Consider the following 17,349-nt stretch of genomic DNA (forward strand, 5'->3'; position numbering starts at 1 on the left):
TGTGTGTGTGTGTGTGTGTGTGTGTGTGTGTGTGTGTGTTGGGGATTATGGGCGCTCAACGTCGAGGTCATCAGCGCCCTGACACACATTAAAAGGAACGAATGTGGACAGACCTAATAAAACTGAAGCATACACGCAAAGAAAGCAGGAAAAGAAGGAAAATGCTACACAAGAAAGTAAAACGTAAGGAATGTGAAAACGTAGCAGCAAGAATGCCACAGGAAATTGTCATTGGCTGGCCACTTACATAAAATATGGGCAAGCTTGTCACACAGTGAGCAAATTAAGACCCTCTCCCTAAAATCTTTGGAAAAACATTTGACATGGCACAGAACTTTAAAATTTCAACCACATTCGTCCGAGTGTTTCCTAAAAGAGATGGCAGATCCGCTGGCAAGGCAGCTGCGGCCCACTGGTCAGAAAATAAAACACAATCCAATAAAACGTGATGCACAGTGACCTGGATGCCACAAACACCACACAATGGAGGGTCCTCTCGCCGGAGCAGGAAGCCATGCGTCTTAGGACTGTGGCCTATCCGAAGCCTAGTGAGGAGAGCCTCATCTCGTCCATGGGGCTGGAAGGAAGTACACCACACACGTGTTGTGGGCTTGACTAAACGGAGCTTATTGTCAGTCATTTCTAGCCAATCATCCTCCCACCGATGCATGACTCTTGAGCTCAACAGCGACGTGAGTGCATGCAGAGGGATAGCACACTGAAATACTTGCGGATCGAGACACGCCTCCTTGGCTGCGAGATCTGTCCCTTCGTTCCCAGCAATGCTGACGTGCCCCGGAACCCAGCAGAAAGCCACCACCTTCCCCAGTCGCTGTAGCTGGAGGAGGGCATCCTGGATGGTCTGGACTATTTTATCTGCTGGATACAAATGTTGCAATGAGTGAAGGGCACTTAGTGAATCGGGACAAGAAATTTAGGACAGGAAGAATGTCTCATCTGCTACAGTGCCCGCAAGATCGCGGACAATTCTGCATCAAAGACAGTAAAAGTCTGAGGCAGTCGAACCTTGAGGACACGATCCAGAAAAACAACAGAGCAACCAATGGAATCCCCTTGTTTCGACCCATCCGTAAAAACAGCTACATAGTCGTGGTGCTCAGATAAAATGGAAGAAAATGCTGCATTAAAAACAGTGGCAGGAGTGCAATCTCTCTTGTACTGCACCAAATCTAAAATCACTATGGGCTTCTCCAGTAACCAGGGTGGCAGGCTGTTAAAATCCAGGATTTGGGGTTGTACAGACTCCACACCGAGGGACTCTAGCACACGTTGTACGCTGATCCCAAACGGCAACTTAGCCCGGGGACGATGGGAAAAAAGGCGGTCCAGAGGTGGATGAGCAACAATATGGTGAGCAGGCGAGGTTGGAGCTGCAAGAAACTTACAAGCCTGGCGCACCAGCAGGAGCTGCCGCTGGATGGTAAGTGGCGGTTCCCCAGCCTCAGCACAGAGGCTGGGTATGAGGCTGGTCCGATAAGCACCCGTGGCCAGTCGAATCCCTGCATGGTGGACGGCGTCAAGGATCCACAAATGAGACTGCCTCGCTGACCCATACACTGTGCACCCATAGTCCAGCCGCGAACGCACAAAAGCCCGATAAAACTTAAGGAGATGCGCCCTGTCCACTCCCCAAGACCTGTGGCTGAGGCACTTGGCTATTTTGAACACTTAGTTTACTGCTGACAGTTGGAAATGTCATGCGTTTTCTAGTGCTCGGAACTTTTACTTTTGAAAAAGATGGGTCCAGGAATCAGAATTAAATTTTGTTTGAGAAATGGAATACACTGCAGCAATGCGTTCAAAATGTTGACTGTCACTTTTGGTGAATCTACTACGAGTAAGACAAGAGTTTACATGTGGTATAAACGGCTCAAACACGTCGGAGAAGACGTTGAAGACAACGACTGCCCTGGACATCACAGCACATCAATTACTGATAGCAATGGTTCTGGAAAATCACCATCAGAGAGGTTGCTGATGATGTCGGCATATTCATTGGCTCATCTTAAGCTGGCCCCCCCCCCCCCCTTTTTTTTTTTTTTTTTTTTTTTTTATTATGAAATGTGTAGCAGCAAAGTTTGTTCCAAAACTGCTGAATTTCAACCAAAAACGACGTCGCATGGACATTACTCTGGGATTGCTGAAAGAAGTCGACAACAATTCAGAACTTCTAAACAATGTTATACCAGATGACAAAATATGGGTATATGGGTATGAAACCGAACCTAAGGCCCAGTCGTCCCAATGGAAACTGTCTGAAAAGCCAAGACCAATAAAAATTCGACAAGTTTGATTACGTGTGAAGGTTCTTCAGTTTCTTTGTTTTCAATTGGATAATGCATCATGAATTCCTGCCTTATGGTTGTATGTTCAATAAGGAATACTACATGGAAGTTATGCACCATTTGTAAGAAGCAATCTGAAGAAAATTACCAGAACTGTGAAAAAACCACTTGTGGAAATTGTGTCATGATGATGCTCCCTCTCATACTTCTCAATGCTTGTTTGTCAAAACAAAACCATTATGTTGCCTCAGCTGTGATATTCGCTGGATGTGACCCCATGCAACTTCCTTCTATTAGCGAGGCTGAAGAGAACAATGAAGAGATGTTGTTTTGGCACCATTGACAGGAGCACCATAATGACAAGTGAGTTCTAAAAGTGCTTCCAAGTTCGGAAAGCATTATATCTGGAAAGGAACCCCTTGAGTGCGAGATCCCAAAAGGCAAATGACGTTTATGGCAATTGACACCCCACATATTGTCTACCATGCAACCACAAAATTGGCTGCTAATGAAAACAGGGGGGCAGGACTGGAGGTATCCAATGGTGAGCATAGTGTGAGGCTATAGAGTATAGTTGAACTGTTTAGTCAACGAGTAACTCACGACAGTGCTACAATGCTAGTGGTGTTGACAAACAGCAGAGCAATGGCAACGAAAGCAAAGCAAACGTCGCATTATATCTGCAACAGCAGTTGCCAAAGTTGACATTTCGTCAAAAAGGAACCCACGGCATTTTACAGAATGAGATGAAATATTAGCATTTCTGCAAGATGAGTTGGTGGGATGTGTGGTGTGTCGAGCCATGTAGTTCATCATCCTTGTCGAGCAGGGAGCCACTAATCCCACCTCTTGTGAAACATAGTAAAGGTCAATCTTTTTCCAAGGATCGAGTACTAAACATAATTATAAACATGGAAGATCATCCACAGCATAGTTAAAAAGCAATTATGAACAGATTTCGAGTAAGTCTGCAACAATATGACCCTGTGGTGCATAAGAAAAACTACAAATATTCAAGGGAGGACATGGTGCACTTGCTACAAAAACTGGTGTTTGCATGAAACTTCCTGGCAGATTAAAACTGTGTGCCCGACCGAGACTCGAACTCGGGACCTTTGCCTTTCGTGGGCAAGTGCTCTACCAACTGAGCTACCGAAGCACGACTCACGCCCGGTACTCACAGCTTTACTTCTGCCAGTACCTCGTCTCCTACCTTCCAAACTTTACAGAAGCTCTCCTGCGAAACTTGCAGAAGTAGCACTCCTGAAAGAAAGGATATTGCGGAGACATGGCTTAGCCACAGCCTCGGGGATGTTTCCAGAATGAGATTTTCACTCTGCAGCGGAGTGTGCGCTGATATGAAACTTCCTGGCAGATTAAAACTGTGTGCCCGACCGAGACTCGAACTCGGGACCTTTGCCTTTCGCGGGCAAGTGCTCTACCAACTGAGCTACCGAAGCACGACTCACGCCCGGTACTCACAGCTTTACTTCTGCCAGTACCTCGTCTCCTACCTTCCAAACTTTACAGAAGCTCTCCTGCGAACCTTGCAGAACTAGCACTCCTGAAAGAAAGGATATTGCGGAGACATGGCTTAGCCACAGCCTTGGGGATGTTTCCAGAATGAGATTTTCACTCTGCAGCGGAGTGTGCGCTGATATGAAACTTCCTGGCAGATTAAAACTGTGTGCCCGACCGAGGCTCGAACTCGGGACCTTTGCCTTTCGCGTTTCATATCAGCGCACACTCCGCTGCAGAGTGAAAATCTCATTCTGGAAACATCCCCAAGGCTGTGGCTAAGCCATGTCTCCGCAATATCCTTTCTTTCAGGAGTGCTACTTCTGCAAGGTTCGCAGGAGAGCTTCTGTAAAGTTTGGAAGGTAGGAGACGAGGTACTGGCAGAAGTAAAGCTGTGAGTACCGGGCGTGAGTCGTGCTTCGGTAGCTCAGTTGGTAGAGCACTTGCCCGCGAAAGGCAAAGGTCCCTAGTTCGAGTCTCGGTCGGGCACACAGTTTTAATCTGCCAGGAAGTTTCATATCAGCGCACACTCCGCTGCAGAGTGAAAATCTCATTCTGGTGTTTGCATGTTTTAAAGATGCTTGATACAATTTACAGAATGTCATGATACTGACCACATTATGCACATAAAACAGTGCACAACATACATTGCAGTGATTTCAAGGAGAGCAGTGGGTGATTGCATGACTTCAAACAGTGCTACTGAAGTGAGAGATTTAAGATAATGAAATCTCAATCAGTGTCAACTTGACGATCCACAGCAAAATGTATTTGTGGATATCCCATTTTTCAGTAAGGAATTTGTTTCCAACTGCAAACAACAGGGATTTGAAGAGGAATTACCTATGAAAGAAACACTGCAACTCAAGAGATACCAAGAGAGTTGTATCAAGAGCAACTAAAATCAAAGCCTTAACACATTTGTATACAATTATGCGGCTATTAACTGGATAGTAAATTGACTGGAAAATTATTTATTGTGCTGCGAGAAGGTGGAGGTGGAGTTGCTATACCCCCCACCCTATTCTTTCTCACGTATGTGATCTTGCAAGGGCAATAGGGAATATTTACATCACAGCAAGCAAGAGTGGGAAAATGGGCACAAGAGAACTATAACTATGGTATGAACATTGCCTTTGGCCAATAGCTGGTAACAATAACTTGCTTTTGCTTGATTCCTGATCAGTGTATAAAAATCATACTCTTTTGGAGCAAACTATCCCACCTGAAAAGTGGGTGATACCTCCTGGAACCACTGGACAAATTCAGCCTCTGGATGCTTGTTTTTTCTGTGCCTACAAAACATTTATCACACTATCTGCAGCTATGCCTTAAAGGACAGCCAGTTTCACGATAAGCTCTAAGACAAGAGTGTTTCACATTAGGTTGCATGCCATCACATTCCATCAGTTCTCATCACCTCGTTACAGCAATATGATTCTATATGGATTCTTTAAGAGTGGATACCTAGCTGAACGTCTTGCACAGCTTGTAACTCGCAAGGAGTTCGCCTTTGATCTTAATGGTATGAACCTTTGTGATCACTGTGGCACACCATTCTTCATTCAGTGTTCATGGTGCAAATTAATGGTTTGTTTTGAACATTTCTTGAATGTTGATGATGTCCATTATGTGTAATATGTACATCCCATAGAAGGTTCTCTGTACCTCCCGAACACTCATTTCCTGTTGCCCTCCTGATACACAATGTGAGTCATTACCAGCTAATATTTTTTGTGTCATACTTGTTAACACAACACTTTCAAACTAAAGACTTAACCTGCAACCTCGCACTCAAGGGGTACTTTGTGAGGGGGATTACTTTGAAGGGGAGAAAGTTGATTTTGATTAATAAATAAAATTTTTTTTAAAGAAAAACAAAAATTCCCATTACTTTTTGATCACACCTCATACGCTACAATGAGCTTCGATGGGAAGTTGATGTTTTGCTCTGGACTGGGACTCAAATTCAGATCACTTCCCTTGCCAGCTAATGATGTGCATACATTCATCACACATTAACTTAGAGAAGCTCAAAAAGCACGACGGGCAAAGAGAGAAGTTTAAACTCTCTGAGTCAGCCTGTGAGGTATGCTCAGATAGCTCACTTGTCCTGCTTCAAATCCTGGCACAACATAACATCTGAACTTGTCACAAATATTTTAAATACAGTTTGTACACATATTGTGAAGCAGATATCTCGATCACTGCTATTATGTTGCATGGCCTAATTCGTAACAGCGTGTTGTGTGTTACCAGTAGAGAACAATGCATATAACCATCGCAATGCAATAACTCACTTTCTCGTCACCTAGAAGAGTACATACAGTTGAAGGGAAGAACATAAGTTCCAAATTGTATTCTGTCACGTTATGGCACTACATGTACCTTCAGATACTACAGGGTGTTCAGAAATTCTTGTTACAAACTTCTAGAACTTGTAGCGAGTACAATGTCTGAAAACATACTGTTACTGTGCTACAACCATTTTAACACATGTTTGCTAGGCAGGTATGCAACAGGGTAGTCATGTTGGGGGTGGGGGGTTACGTCAGATCGGCTGATGTTATTTGATGTATATCCTACCCCTCTGACCTGGTCGCATTCACTTGTCTGTGAGTGTTAGAGCAATATGGTTGAGTTCACATTCACAGAATACACCGACATGATCCTTCTGAATTGTGAAGCTCACGGTAAAGAAAGAGCTACTCATCACCTTTATCGAAATCATTCTCCACAACATCTGACTCCATCACATACTCTTTTCACCACAATTACACAACAGCTTCGAGAAAGGATACATTCACTGTTGGCAGGTGTGATTGTGGTGTTCCAAGGAGACGCTGCACACCTGTATTGAAAGAGGTCCCATTGCATCACGCTGAAGAGAACATTTCAACGAGTACACGAGCAATTTCTTTGGCAGCTAATGAATGGAACCGTAAAAACAAGTGATGTATTGGGTCACACCTAATCAGTTACTTGTAAAAGTGGTCGCGTTACAAACATGTTGTCAAACGCTTGTAGCACGTAAATGGTACATTTTTGGACACAGGTTCCAATTGTAAATGTTACCTACTTACTCCCCTCTAGAAGTCCTAGAAGTTTGCAACGGGAATTCCCAAACACCCTGTATAAAGGTTTTTGAATAGTAGCAGCTTCGGACAAAGAGTCAAAGAAAACCATCATAATGACCAGGGGAGCGGTGTATTGACCACACGCCCTCCTATCCACATCCTCAGCTGAGGATGGTCTTGATGGGTCACTTGTGGCCTGAGGACGGAGCGCTGTATAAAGGTTTGAAATTGATGTGTTTCGTCATCCTGGAGCTTTGGGTGGCATTTTGAAATCAATAGAATACTGCCTGTCAAGCACATACGCCAGAAGGTGTGTCTGCCTATTTCTGGTTGCTGTCTGCCCCCTGCTGATAAGACCTGAAAGAATGGTCTAAGCGGAAAAGAGCATGTGGAGGGTGCTTTGGGCATAGTGCTGTTCTATGCTAACCATTAGGAACAATACAAATTATGTGATTTTTTAAGTTGGATGTATTGCATAGATTCACAAGAGCCACATTCATGCATTTACTTTGGCACAGTTAAAGAGAGTTACATTTTACAAATAATGAGTATGATTGCTCTTGGAACATAATGGTAAAGAGAAATGCTGAAGATTAAATGGGTAGGCAAATAACTAATGAGGAGATACTGAATCGAATTTAGGAGAAAAGAAATTTACTGTACTACATGACGAAAGAAGAGACCGGTGATAGGATACATCCAGAGGCGCCAAGGAATTGTCACTATGGGAATGGAGGGAGGTGTGAGGTGGTAAAAATTGTAGAAAGAGACCAACGGATGAATACAATAAGATGGTTCAAATGGATGTAGGTTATGCAGACATGAAAACACTTGCACAGTACTGATGAGCATGGAGAGTTGTATCACATCAGTCTTTAAACTGAAGATCACAGCAGATGAAACAGTAACAGCAACAAATGTTACGCAATTCTCAGCAGCAATCAAATTTTATGCCATCTGAGGAATCTATCAGTTTTTGAAAACATAACACAATTTGATAAATAAGGAGTCTACTCACCAAGTGCCAGCAGGAGAAAACACATATACACTGAAAAGCCAAAGAAACTACTACACCTGCCTAATATTGTGTAGGGCCCCAGTGAGCATGCAGAAGTGCTGGAACAGGACACGGTGTGGTCATGACTAATGTCTGAAGTAGAGCTGGAGTCCTGCAGGGCTGTCCATAAATACGTAAGAGTATGAGGGGGTGGAGATCTCTTCCGAACAGCATGTTGCAAAGCATCCCAGATATGCTCAATAATGTTCGAGTTTGGTGGGAAGCGGAATTGTTTAAACTCAGGACAGCATTCCTGGATCCACTCTGTAGAAATTCTGGCTGCGTGGCATATCACATTGTCCTAGATGAGTTGCCCATGTCCGTCAGAATGCACACTGGACATGAATGGATGCAGGTAATCAGACAGGATGCTTACGTACGTGTCACCTCTCAGAGTCGTATCTAGATGTATCAGAGGTGCCATATATCACTCCAACTGCACAAGCATCACACCATTACAGAGCATTCACCAGCATGAGCAGTCCCCTGCTGACATGCAGGGTCCATGGATGTATGAGGTTGTCTCCATACCCGTACACGTCCATCTGCTCAATACAATTTGAAATGAGACTCGTTCGATCAGGTAACATGTTTCCAGTCATTAACTGTCCAATATCAGTGTTGACGGACCAGGCGAGGCATAAAGCTTTGTGTAGTGCAGTCATCAAGGATACATCAGTGAGCCTTTGGCTTCAAAAGCCCATGTTGATGATGTTTCATTGAATAGTTTGCACGCTGACACTTGTTGATGGCCCAGCACTGAAATCTGCAGCAATTTGCGGAAGGGTTGCACTTCTGACACATTGAACGATTCTCTTCCGTTGTCGTTGGTCCCATTCTTACAAGATCTTTTTCCAGCTGCAGCAATGTTAGAGATTTGATGTTTTACCGGAATCTTGATATTCACGGTACACTCGTGAAATGATCGTACGGAAAAATCCCCCCTTCATCGCTACCTTGGAGATGCTGGGTCCCATTGCTTGCGCACCAACTATAACACCACATTCAAAAACTCAAATTTTGATAACCTGGCATTGCAGCAGCAGTAACTGATCTAACAACTGCGCCAGACACTTGTTGTCTTATATAGCCGTTACTGACTGCAGTGCAGTATTCTGCCTGTTTAAATATTACTGTACTTGAATAATCATGTCTATACCAGTTTATTTGGCTCTTCGGTGTAAAAGTTAGGGAAATAAACAAGTTTTTGGAGCCAGTGGTTTCTCCTCCTGGCAGGAGGTTGATGTGAAAGGAAGAGGGATGAAGGAAAAGAACTGGAGAGGTTTAGAAAATGGGGAGATTATGGAAAAGTCACCCAGAACCTCAGGTTAGGGTAGACGTACTGCACGAGATGAGAAGGAAAGTCTGACTGCTGGTAAATGCATAGGGGAAGATTTGAAAATGTGAGTCAAAGATAGGAAATAAGCAAAATAGGAATTATAGGAAAATCATCATCCAAGAATTAATATGAGCAGAAAGCTTAGTGCATTAAACGCAGTAGACAGGTCAGAAAATAAAAGATATAGAAAACTGAAAGGGGCTGAAGAAAAGGAATAGTTACTGAAAAGAAAACAGACAAACAAACTGATGTAAATTAGGGTCATGTGGATAGCAAGAACCACACACATGTTGTAACGCCAGTTCCCACCTGTGGAATTCTGAGAAATTGGTGTCAGGAAGGAGGATGCTGATGGCACATGTGGTGCAACGGACATCGAGGTTGCAACTGTCATGCTTTGCAACAGCGTATTGTGCGTTGCCTTCTATGTTTGTATGACTACCAGCAACTTATCAATTAGGATGAATGGGCATAGACAGAGAATGTATACAGGCAACACACAATATCCTGTTGCAGAACATGCTCTACAACATGATGGTCATGACATTGGTATCTGTTTCACCATACATGCCATTTGGATTCCTTTTTTCCACTCCCTTTTAGCTTTTTATACCTTTTATTTTCTGGACTGCCTATCTCCTACCAGTCTACCACATAATATAATGCACTTAGCTTTCCAATCTTATTAACTCTTGCATGATGTGTTTTCAATAACCTCTGTCTTGCTTATTACCCTATCTTATTTCAGCTCTTAGGTTTTCAAACCTTGCCCAGTGCAGTCATCAACATTCAAACTTTCCTTCTCATCTCATGTGATAAACCCTCCCTGATCCAGGTTTCTGGGCAACTTTTCAGTAATATTGACCATTTACTAAACCTTGCCAGTCCTTTTCCTTTATCCCTCCCCCTTTCACTTCAATCCGTCTGCCGGAAGGAGGAGCCACTAGCTCTGAAAAACTTGCAGATTTTCATAACTTGTTTATGTGTTTTCCCTGCTGCTGCTTCATGAGTACATTTTTTTTATATATCAAATTATATATGATATATCCAATATTATATATGAGGAATTAAGGAACATCTGTAATAATCAATGATTGAAAAGAAAGCAAACTGTTCAACATGTCTACATAAACTAATAACTTAATAGTCCTCATGTTGGCATAGTGATGAATGGTAGTTGTGTATCAGCTACTACATAATTTTGGTCATCTTTATGAACTGCACTTCTTTATCTTACTTATGTGTTAGATCCAAGATTCAGATGGTGAAGATTACTGAACAAGAAGAAAGTGCAGAAAACTGGTTCGTAGAGATGCATCCAGAGTGGATTGAAAGTCTTATGTCTCGTAGGCTTGCTGATTTTGATTATTTTTATGGCACTATGTTTTCTGATGCAGTTGTAATATAGATCCACCCAAACAAATTGTAGGAAGATAATGGAGCTGAACACACACACACACAAAAGGAAACTTACCAATAGGGTTTAATAATTCTGTGAAAAGCCTCAGTTCATGCCCTGCCAGCATTGCATCCATTTAGAAAATCTTTTCAATTTATGGGCTTGTTTGGTCAAAATTAAGAAGTAATTTTGAACAGAAGAGAGCTGAGAAAATTAGTAAAGATCTATAAATTTCTGCATGCTTCCAAAAAGGACTAAATTGTATTTTAGTCACTGTGATTCTAGACCATGTTTACGTTTTTTCTGGAAGCGTAAATGTTATTTAACTGTGTTTCTTACACTGCAAGAAAAGTTAAAACACAATATTAATAAAACAAATTCCTGTTACAGTAAACAAGATGGCTCTTTTTAAATTGTGGAAGGCTATTTATGGAGCATTTTGTATTAACTAAATTTTCATTTTCATAATGAAGTATCGTTTTATTGACAGCTTCTTAATTTTTTTTTAAAAAAAAGGAAGAAGCTGTTTTTTTTTTTTTTTTGGGGGGGGGGGGGGGGGGGGAAGATGAGATTGATTTACATTACAACATCCCTGCTTCTACGTAAGCTCATAGTCGGAGGGAAGGGGCGGCATGTATCCCCCCTCTCCTGCCTGCTCCCCTAAAGCTCTCAAGGAAAGGAGAAAAAAAAAAATGGTGCAGTCAAGTGTTTTTCTTTCAAAAATGATTTAAAAGTTAGTATTGTGTAGAGTTTTAATACGGTCAGAACTGGAACTTTTGTATAGCTTCTTTCAAGTTGCCAACAATCAGTAACACTCTGACACTGATTACTGACAATGGTGTGTGTGTGTGTGTGTGTGTATATGAAAGAATCATCATTGGACAGTCAGAAGGAACTGTGGACAAACATAGACAAAATATCCACTTGGTGCAATGAATGTCAATGCTATTTACCTATGGGTAAATGCGAGACAATGTCAACAACAAAGAGAACCGTATGGCACCTTATCATAAGATTAGTGATGAATGTCTTGAGCATGTCACATTGTTTGATGATTTATGAGCAGTGCTAAGGAAAAATTCAAAATGCGCGCAAAAAGCTAAAAATCAGTATCAGAGAATGCAAATGGATAACTCAGTTTTGTTGCAAGGTTCTGGGGACACACACCACAGCCATAGATGAAATCACATACGAGATGTTGGGTTGGGTTGTTGCGGAGGAGGAGACCAGACTGCAAGGTCATCGGTCTCATCGGATTAGGGAAGGATGGGGAAGGAAGTCAGCCGTGCCCTTTCAAAGGAACCATCCCAGCATTTGCCTGGAGCGATTTAGGGAAATCACGGAAAACCTAAATGAGGATTGCCGGACGCGGGATTGAACCGTCGTCCTCCCAAATGCGAGTCCAGTGTGCTAAACACTGCGCCGTCTCGCTTGGCACAAGATGTTACCGAGATAAATTCTAGAATATCATTCCAGTCTTTTAGAGTCCTTATCAAGGAGGCGCAACAAGAGACATTGAATGAATACAGACCTGCTTTGCTACCCCCCCCCCCCCCCCCCCCCACACAATGAACCATGGAACTTGCCATTGGTGAGGAGGTTTGCGTGCCTCAGCGATACAGACAGCCGTATCGTAGGTGCAACCACAACGGAGGGGTATCAGTTGAGAGGCCAGACAAATGTATGGTTCCTGAAGAGGGGCAGCAGCCTTTTCAGTAGTTGCAGGGGCAACAGTCTGGATGATTGACTGATCTGGCCTTGTAAAACTAACTGAAACTGCCTTGCTGTGCTGGCAATGCAAAGAGCTGAAAGCAAGAGGAAACTACAGCTGTAATTTTTCCCGAGGGCATGCAGCTTTACTGTATGATTAAATGATGATGGTCTCCTCTTGGGTAAAATATTCCGGAGGTAAAATAGTCCCCCATTCGGATCTCCGGGCGGGGACTACTCAAGAGGCAGTTGTTATCAGGAGAAAGAAAACTGGCATTCTACGGATCGGAGCGTGGAATGTCAGATCCCTTAATCAGGCAGGTAGGTTAGAAAATTTAAAAAGGGAAATGGATAGATTAAAGTTAGATATAGTGGGAATTAGTGAAGTTCGGTGGCAGGAGGAACAAGACTTTTGGTCAGGTGAATACAGGGTTATAAATACAAAATCAAATAGAGGTAATGCCGGAGTAGGTTTAATAATGAATAAAAAAAAAATAGGAGTGCGGGTAAGCTACTACAAACGGCATAGTGAACGCATTATTGTGACCAAGATAGACACGAAGCCCACGCCTACTACAGTAGTACAAGTTTATATGCCAACTAGCTCTGCAGATGATGAAGAAATTGATGAAATGAATGATGAGATAAAAGAAATTAATCAGGTAGTGAAGGGAGACAAAAATTTAATAGTCATGGGTAACTGGAATTCGACAGTAGGAAAAGGAAGAGAAGGAAACGTAGTAGGTGAATATCGATTGGGGCTAAGAAATGCAAGAGGAAGCCGCCTGGTAGAATTTTGCACAGAGCATAACTTGGTTCAAGACTCACAAAAGAAGGTTGTATAAATGGAAGAGGCCTGGAGATACTGGAAGGTTTCAGACAGATTATATAATGGTAAGACAGAGATTTAGGAGCCATGTTTTAAATTGTAAGACATTTCCAGGGGCAGATGTGGACTCTGACCACAATCTATTGGTTATGAACTGTAGAATAAAACTGAAGAAACTGCAAAAAGGTGGGAATTTAAGGAGATGGGACCTAGATAAACTGACTAAACCAGAGGTTGTACAGAGTTTCAGGGAGAGCATCAGGGAACAATTAACAGGAACAGGGGGAAAAAATAAGGTAAAAGAAGAATGGGTAGCTTTGAGGGATGAAATAGTGAAGGCAGCAGAGGATCAAGTAGGTAAAAAGACAAGGGCTATTAGAAATCCTTAGGTAACAGAAGCTATATTGAATTTAATTGATGAAAGGAGAAAATATAAGAAAGCAGTAAATGAAGCGTGCAAAAAGGAATACAAACGGCCCAAAAATGAGATCGACAGGGAGTGCAAAATGGCTAAGCATGGATGGCTAGAGGACAAATGTAAGGGCGTAGAGGCATATTTCACTAGGGGTAAGATAGATACTGCCTACAGGGAAATTAAAGAGGCCTTTGGAGAAAAGAGAACCACTTGTATGAATATCAAAAGCTCAGATGGAAACCCAGTTCTAAGCGAAGAAGGAAAAGCAGAAAGGTAGGAGTAGTATATAAAGGGTCTATACAAGGGTGATGTATTTGAGGACAATATTACGGAAATGGATGAGGAAGTAAATGTAGATGAAATGGGAGACATGACACTGTGTGAAGAGTTTGACAGAGTGCTGAAAGGCGTAAGTCAAAACAAAGCCCCAGAAGAAGAAGAAGAAGAAGAAGACATTCCGTCAGACGTACTGATAGCCTTGGGAGAGCCAGCCATGACAAAACTCTACCATCTGGTGAGTAAGATGTATGAGACAGGCGAAATACCTTCAGACTTCAAGAAGAATATAATAATTCCAATCCCAAAGAAAGCAGGTGTTGTCAGATGCGAAAATTACCCAACTATCAGTTTAATAAGTCGCAGCTGCAAAATACTAATGCCAAATCTTTACAGATGAATGGAAGAACTGGTAGGAGCCGACCTCAGGGAAGATTAGTTTGGATTGCATAGAAATGTTGGAACACGTGAAGCAATACTGACCCTACAACTTATCTCAGAAGATAGATTAAGGAAAGGTAAACCTATGTTTCTAGCATTTGTAGACTTAGCGAAAGCTTTTGACAATGTTGACTAGAATACTCTCTTTGAAATTCTGTAGGTGGCAGGGGTAAAATACAGGGAGTGATAGGCTATTTACAATTTGTACAGATACCAGATGGCAGTTATAAGAGTCGAGGGGCATGAAAGGGAAGCAGTGGTTGGGAAGGGACTGAGACAGGGTTGTAGCCTATCCCCGATGTTATTTGATCTGTATATTGAGCAAGCAGTGAAGGAAACAAAAGAAAAATTTGGAGTAGGAATTAAAATCCATGGAGAAGAAATAAAAACTTTGAGGTTTGTCGATGGCATTGTAATTCTGCCAGAGACAGCAAAGGATCTGGAAGAGCAGTTGAACGGAATGGACAGTGTCTTGAAAGTAGGATATAAGAGTAACATCAACAGAAGCAAAATGAGGATATTGGAATGTAGTCGAATTTAATCAGGCAATGCTGTGGGAATTAGATTAGGAAGTGAGACACTTAAAGTAGTAAAGGTGTTTTGCTATTTGGGGAGCAAAATAACTGATGATGGTCGAAGTAGAGAGGATATGAAATGTAGACTGGCAATGGCAAGGAAAGTATTTCTCAAGAAGAGAAATTTGTTAACATTGAGTACGCATTTAAGTGTCAGGAAGTAGTTTCTGAAAGTATCTGTATGGAGTGTAGCCATGTATGGAAGTGATACATTGACAATAAATAGCATGGACAAGAAGAGAATAGAAGCTTTTGAAATGTGGTGCTACAGAAGAATACTGAAGATAGATAGGTAGTCCAAATAACTAATGCGTAGGTATTGAACAGAATTGAAGAGGAGAGAAATTTGTGGCACAACTTGACTAGAAGAAGGGATCGGTTGGTAGGACATGTTCTGAGGAATCAAGGGATCACCAATTTAGTATCGGAGGGCAATGTGGAGGGTAAAAATTGTAGAGGGAGACCAAGAGATGAATACACTAGACAGATTCAGAAGGATGTAGGTTGCAGTAGGTACTGGGAGATGAAGAAGCTTGCACAGGATAGGGTAGCACGGAGAGCTGCATCAAACCAGTCTCTGTACTGAAGACCACAACAACAACAATGTATTCTGACCAAACAGAATTATAAACTATTTTAAGACATACAGTATACACCAAAAATTGTTAACATTATATCTAATCAATCCTTTTTCCATTTACTGATTTCTACATTTGATAATACAAGAAGAAATAACATAAACAAAAAGAAATGGTTTACAATAATTTATATTGTCAGTTCCTTTTTCTGCTTACTATCTAAGACGTCTGTGGTATTGCTATTTTTAATAATAATAATAATCACTATATCATGAACATCATTTGCAAATCTCCTGCCATTTCTTCATTCCTGGTACTCCTCCCAAAATATATCAAAATTTCTGAGCTTTCCATAGCTCTGGATAACCAACAAATTTTGAATCCTTTCATAATAACGTTCTTGTGATTCTGCTCCAAACAATAATGATTCACTGGCCCAATATGGATACAGTGGAACTTCAATTTTACATTTTTCGCGATTCTACACAATAAATTATTAACCCTCGTGAAAAACCCATACAATCAATGCTAAAAATTCCTTCATTTTACATTTCTTCCTAGTAAGGTTTACCTCAATTTTAAGTTCTTACTTGATGCCTCACTTTCCCGTTTTCTTCATATTGACATTTGATGTTACTGAACAAGTTATCAGTGGCACAGAGGGTAGATGGATCACACCACAGGGGGTGGCAGAGTTGAGCAAATATTTTAGGCCACTGCAGGGAGGGGAGATGTGAGAAAGGAAATGCTGATGTACTCCATGATCGGTGTTGCCAAACAACTTACAACATTTAGCTTCGCTGCACAATTATGATATGACTACTGCTAGGTTGCAGCGGTAATGGAAAAACAAAACGGACGTTGTAAAGTGGCAATGCATTCTGAAGGGGCCCACCTACTACCTTTTCTTGTGCCACTTATAACTCAGTCTCATCTTTTTGCACATATCCAATGTACTTTATTGAGCAACAATATCAATCATCAAACTTCTAAATTCAAACACTGAGTTTCAAAGAATATGCTCCGTCACAATCGAGGAAACGTCACCTATTTCCAACTAGCGAACGCTTATTGGCTGGCAACTTGTTAAGTCAACCAATAGCCAGCACAGCCATCACACCACAATAACACACGTAAAATGAGCTCGCCTACTAGATATGTGGAGAGAGGGAGTGACCCTTGAGCGACAGGAGTGCTGGTAGGGGTGAAATCACTTTTTAAAATGCTGAAAATACACTTTTCATGCAGATCATGTGCTATGACAGAGATTTCACCCAGAAATAGAAGCGATAGCACATTTTAAGGACTTTCAAGTTAAAATCTGACATGATACAATTGCAACTACAACATACGCTACTCATATATATACTTTACACCCTACATTGTAGATCATAAAGATTAGCAGTAGTGATAGAGGGTATGAAGTGAAACTGTAGCACCTGAGCTTTCTTTCAAATTTACATTTTACACAGCGTACACTAATTCACTGAGCCGACTTCTAATAAGCCTGCAACATCAGTTGGGGAAGTAAACTCAGGTTTTAATGTCTCTGTTTCTTTCATCTAGCTTAAAATAACACTTTAATGGTGGTGAGCATATGAAGTGTGGCTCATAAGAATAGTGTTAAACAGCAGCAGCAATGGTGACAAAGTATGTCATTAAGTAGATGTCTGCATTTATGCTTATGGTTTAACCACTTAGCTGCTGTAATGTTTTTGGCTTAATTCAACATGTTCATCAATTTTTCCTTTTTTCTGGGTGAGCACAAAGGATATTTTCTCAAAAACATGTGATTTCGATGAATAATTTGTGGCTGTGACATGCCACAA

The 17,349-nt window shown here is 41.7% G+C and overlaps 1 protein-coding gene across 1 annotated transcript in view; it reads right to left on the reverse strand.

Moving 5' to 3' along the window:
- Positions 1-17,349, reverse strand: part of LOC126458186 (recQ-mediated genome instability protein 1-like) — a 113,670-nt gene that overhangs the window by 45,415 nt on the left and 50,906 nt on the right. The window lies entirely within an intron of this gene.

The sequence above is a fragment of the Schistocerca serialis genome, chromosome 2 (genome assembly GCF_023864345.2).
Source record: "Schistocerca serialis cubense isolate TAMUIC-IGC-003099 chromosome 2, iqSchSeri2.2, whole genome shotgun sequence".
NCBI lineage: Eukaryota > Metazoa > Arthropoda > Insecta > Orthoptera > Acrididae > Schistocerca > Schistocerca serialis.